A 5,574-nucleotide genomic window follows, 5' to 3' on the forward strand; every position below is an offset into this window, starting at 1 on the left:
CCAACGATAAAGTTCCTGGAGAACATCCAGGCTTTTCCTGGTTCCCAGGAAGAAGCCTTTGTTCTACGTAGCAGAATCCCGGGGCGGGGGTCCTCCAGCAGCCTTCTTGGGCGCTTCTGATGTCCACATGGACTCTCGGGTAGGTTCCAGATCCGTCTGTTAATTCCCTATCTTATTAGCCTGCTTCAGAGCCACGAAGTGCATAGCCTTGTTGCAGCTGCTGGAGTCTGCACAAGAAAACATCTGACTGCATCTCCGACGCACCTGGAGCAGTTAATGCCTGCTGCTCAGGTGTCCACTGCAGATGCAAGAAAAAGAAAGTCCTCGCGCTTTCCGTCTGTCTGGTTGCGGCAGCCAAGACCGAACGGGGGAATACAGGAAATTCTAAAAACACAGGGAAGGGGAAATAATCTTTGCAACTCAGAAATAAACTTAAAAACAGCAAAAGCCTTTTTACGCTGCAAAAGGAGTCTTTTTGAGGTTTGGATTGACAGGAGAAGTGTTGGAAGACTATGTCCCCTGCACTCATGCCTTCTGCTTGATTCCTTCTGGTAAAAACTTTAAAAGGTTAAAAAAAACTTGATTAAAAGCAAAAAAGAAAAAGAAAAAAGAGAGCATCTGCGTCCACACTAACCACCCCTTCGCCCTGCCTGGAACTATCGGCTCTTCCCAGCTGGCTGCCCCCCCAGGCGCCGTGTATTATCTCATTTATTCCTCCGCACAATGTCTGGAGTGGCTGTGATTATAATCCCACTCCGCAGCTGTGGACTCTGAGGCAGCTGTGGGCTCTGAGGCAGCTGTGGGCTCTGAGGCTTCAACTGCAGCCCATCGCTCAGGACACCCAGAGGGTCAGAGGGTCGGGGCTGGGCAGGACCAAAGCCCCAGGGTTGAAGTGCGATGGGCGCAATGCGAGATGACTGGCTCTGTCCTTCAGCACTTCCTTCAGTGGCGCAGCACACAACGCAGGCCACAGAGCCCGGGTCCCCAGGGGGTGGCTTTGGAGAGAGTCCTCCTGGCCGCAGGTGTGAGAAGATGGCAGGTGCAGTGGAAATACAGATGCCTTTCAGCTCATTGTCCAAACCATTTGGGTATGACGCCACTTCCCCTGGAGGGACAGAAACAGACCTGCTCGAGGGGTGGGAAGAGAGCCAATTAAGCAGGTTCGGGGTCAAAGGACCAGCTTCAAAGCCAGTCCCTCCTGGGTCCAGGCGGCACTGCCCTATTTTGGATCCACAAGGACGGCTGGTTTGGGAGCTGCGTGGTGGCGGGGCTGTCCCTGTGGTCACGGCGTTGGCGCCTTCCTCAAGGACAGGGCCCTCACCTTCCTGCAGTGTTTCCTTGGCCAGCGGCTAGCGTGCCGGGTCAGGAGGGACTATTTCCAGCGCAGCCCCCTCGCTGGGGCGAGGGCGGCCGGTGCGCTCCCCTCCTGCCACCTGTCCTTCTCGCTGTTGTACCACGAGGGACCACTGTCCTCCCTGGCGGGGGGAATTCTCAGCCCCTGAGCAGCAATAGCAGTGCTTACGTTGTCTGGGAAAGAATTATTTTCAGTTTGTGGGGTTTAATGGGCCCCCCTCCTCACCCAATATTTAATAATGTTGTTAACGAGCCAGAGAGAGGAGCTAACATAATTCACAGGCCACAGTTATTCAAGTGAGCGGGACCGAGGCAAGGAGATCCGTGCCCTTCCATAGCGGGAGCTCCGGGCAAACAAACAAGGGCGCGGAGGAAAGGGGGCTGCCTTTTTAACTCTGTGATTACTGTGTGTCTTAGACCGGGTCACCCAAAGGAACCCAGAGATAGGGCTTTGAGAGGTAGTGGTTTAACTGGGCAGTGATCCCAGGAAGCGCCAGGAGAATGGGGGTGGGGGTGGAGGGACTGGGGTGGCCGAGAAGGGAAGGAGGCCGGTCACTGTTGCAGGAAACTGGAGTTCAGTCCTCCTGGGACCTCTGTACATGGCACGAACACAAACCGGAACCCAGATTTATCCCACCCTGGGGTGACACAACTGGGGTACGTGACCTGGTCCGAAGGTGGTATTGTCCCCCCCCCCCCCCCCCGAGAGGGTGGAAAGGTTGGCATTTGCCGTGCTACCCGAGGGTCATAGTTACTGATTAGACTGAGAAGGAGCTGATGTGAGGCGACAGCATGGCTGGAGGCCATGTTACTGCTGTAAAATGGGCACTCTTGAGCTTGCAGGGTTGTTAGATGAAATAATGAAGCAAGAGGTGCTTCACACAGTGCCTGGTATAAAGTAAACGCTCAGAAAAGTTTCACTCTTATTATTCCACCAAGAGCTCTACTCTTTCCCAGCAGTGCATTTTTGACCTATTCCTTCCCCTTTTTCTTTTTTCCCTGTGTCCCTGTGAGGTTTCAGGGCAGAAGAGAACTGACACTTGGGTCTCTGTTCTCATAAAACAAAGGCACAGTCGGTTGTGCCAGCTGTGGAGTCCTCTCCAAACCCTGGCCGGAGCAGGCCAGAGAGGAAAGGGCACATGTGGGGCGGGGTCTCTAACAGCTGGGACTCACAAGCGTTAGCGAGGGTGACGTGGTGCCTTCAGGGAGGCCAGAAGCTCGGTGTAAGTCACACGTGCTTGCAGGGCCATGCACGGGCATGCTGGCTAGCAGCCGTGTCTACGTAAACGCACAGCCTGCACAAGAACTTACCCAGATTTGTTTTTTCTTTGCTGTGGAAGCCTTTAGAGGCATTTGGCAACTTCTGTAAGAGTCGCGTCCGGTCGCTTCCAGATCCTGCCATCAGGACAGGCACTGCCTCCCGCCCCAGTCCCCTCTCTGCAAACGTCTTCATCCAGATGGGCCTAGGTTAAAATCAAGAGCATTCCTAAGCGAATGGGGGCAGGGAAGCCATCCACCGGGGCAGGGAGTGGCCCTGAGAGATCATTTCTGCTTGCAGAGTGATGGAAGTTGACCAAGGAGATGCTCGGTCCATGGCTGTATCACCATATTTTGTGCCATTCTGGACACACGAGGTGGCTGGATGCATATAGGTCATGGCAGCCTCGGTCTTCCTACCTGTTTCCAGGCCAGGGGCCTGGCGCGGGAGTCGGGGTTCGGGCTGTGAGCAGACTGTGAACTGATGCTAAGCAGAGGATTCTCCTTCTCCGGCTTTCCTCCACCTTCCACCTACATCGGCACAGATGCAAAGAGGAGCCAGGGCCATTATTAGCATGATTGCTTTTGTGTGTAGGGTGGTGGGAGCTAAGAGTGAATGAACGTGACCTCTTCCAAGTGGCCCTCTCAAGCTCTGCAAGCAGGACTGAGCCTCAATAACACACCCAGCAGAGAAGGCTCTGCTTGGGCTACACTTGCCTTTCACGAGAGCAGTAAGGAATAGTAAGAGTGGGGTTTAATACGGGCCCATCACGTGGCAGGTGCTGTGAATATGTCCTCCCATTCCTTACCACCACGCTCAGGTCTGTAGTACTGTTCCCATTTTACAGATAAGGAAACAAACTCGGAGGGATCAAGATGTCCCTGACGATATGGATTGAGGTAATGCATGCACAACTCTGTGATGATACCAAATACTATTGGTTGTACTCTTTGAGAAAAAAATGAAAATCCTGGAGACAATAATGGAGCATGCTTTTATAAAATGCGTCATCAGCAAACACTCTTGATGACACAGAGGATAACAATGTACGGAAAACATGGACATTGACAATTCAAGTCTAAAATGATTCAGAAGAATTGGATGCTGTAGATAAGGATGTTTAGTAATATTTTAACCAGTTGATTTCATCCATATTTCACGAATTCATTTCATAGAAATTTATGAATGCACTTGGATGATAGGGGAGAGAACGTATATCTCAATTAATCTAAAAGAGCACTTTTAACAAGTATACAACAGAAAAGATAGCTGAAGAGTAATATGGATGGCTCTATGCCCACAATGTTTAAACGTTCAAGAAACATCTAGAAAAATTATTAAACAAAATTGACTCAAGGAGAGGTAGGAAAAATTAAAAGACATCTCTGACAAGGTCACAGGTGGGACTGGAATCATCTTTTAGACTCCTACGTCTAGTCCAGGGTTTCTCAGCCTCAGTACTGTTGACATTTGGGGCTGAACAACTCTTTGTTGTGGGAGCTGCCTCAGGAAATTTGCAGCATCCTGGCCTCTGTCCACTAGCTGCCAGTACCTGATCCCCCTCAGTTGTGAGAACCCAAAATGTCTCCAGACCCTGCCCTAGTTGGGAACCACTTTCCAACTTTCCTTTCCTTTCCACTGGAAAACCTTCATTCTGTACATCTAAAAGGAATACTGGTTGGAGGGTGGCCATCAGCCCTTTAACTCCGAGCAGGACCCGTGGCTCAGCCTGCTGGGTTCCCTTTTCACTCCCTCCCTCTAACAGCTCTTCTGTTCATTAGTCCTATGTCTATCGTTCATTCATTCATTCACTCATTCACTCTTTTATTCAATGACTATTTATTGAGTACCAAATCCATGCCAGGAAATGTAGAAACAAATAGATCAACAAAAAAGCTCCTGTCCCCATGGAGCTTATATTCCACTAAATAGAAAGCACTCAATATAACCCATGTACCTGTACTAACTCATTTCATTTTTGCAACCATTGTTATTTGTGTCTTACAGGTGCCATCTGACACACTGAGAGATTAAGTACCTCACTGAAGGTCATATAGGTCAGAAGCAGTGGAGAGTAGAGTTAAACCCAGGCCTTTGAGCTCCAGGCCCGTGTGCCTGACCACTGTGTTCTCTTGCCTTTCCAAACCTGTATCTTCACTCCACAGCTCCTTCCAACTGCTTCGGATATGCCACTTAGCTGTCCTGGTGTCATTTCAGACTTGTACATAAATTGAAACTTGTCATCTCCCCCAAATGAGCTGTCCGCCTTCTCTCTCTCCATGGCACCACCATTCTTCCTGTCAACCAGGTTCAAATTCTTGGTGCCATATTGGAATCATGACCTTCACCATTCTCATTCCTTAGAATTTGTCCATTTCCAGTCCCTCTTAGCTTTGGAAACAAATCTCTTGTCTTCATCCCAGTGACCCAGCTAGGCAAGCCTAGTTTTATTCTCTTTTTATAAATGAGGAAACTGAGGATCAAAGTGGTCAAATGCCTTGCCCAAGGTTACACAGCTAATAAATGTGAAAACTTACCCATAACTTCTGATCACAAAGTTAGGACACAAATTTTGTACAAATTGTTTCATGCTGCCTGTCTCTTCCCCTGTCTCAAGAGCTCAGAGAAGGTAAGGTCCATGATTTATGCCATGCCTGTGTTGACCAAGGAACTGGAAATGTGAAGCCCAAGGCAGGGCTCTAGTTGCAAGGGTAGGACCTGGACTTAATATCCTAGAAACCAATTCTTTGAAAGGCCACCAGATGGCAATGTTTTCCCCAAGAAAGCCAAAGTGTTTCGCGTAACTGAGCGGCCAAGTTGAACTGACCCAAGAATTCCAGTGACAAACACACATATACACATGTACACATATATACACACATACATATACACATATATACACCAACAGGCACACACACACATATACACCCATGCTTAGAATCTTGCTGGGATGAAACTGATGA

At 49.5% G+C, this 5,574-nt stretch overlaps 1 non-coding gene across 1 annotated transcript; it reads left to right on the top strand.

The window, feature by feature from the left end:
• The first annotated feature begins 247 nt into the window (after positions 1-247).
• Positions 248-380, top strand: LOC111762976 (small nucleolar RNA SNORA31). Its single transcript, XR_002795960.1, has one exon. It is a non-coding gene; the product is annotated as a small nucleolar RNA SNORA31 (small nucleolar RNA).
• The last annotated feature ends 5,194 nt before the right edge of the window (positions 381-5,574 follow it).

This window comes from Dasypus novemcinctus, chromosome 3 (assembly GCF_030445035.2).
Source record: "Dasypus novemcinctus isolate mDasNov1 chromosome 3, mDasNov1.1.hap2, whole genome shotgun sequence".
Classification (NCBI taxonomy): domain Eukaryota; kingdom Metazoa; phylum Chordata; class Mammalia; order Cingulata; family Dasypodidae; genus Dasypus; species Dasypus novemcinctus.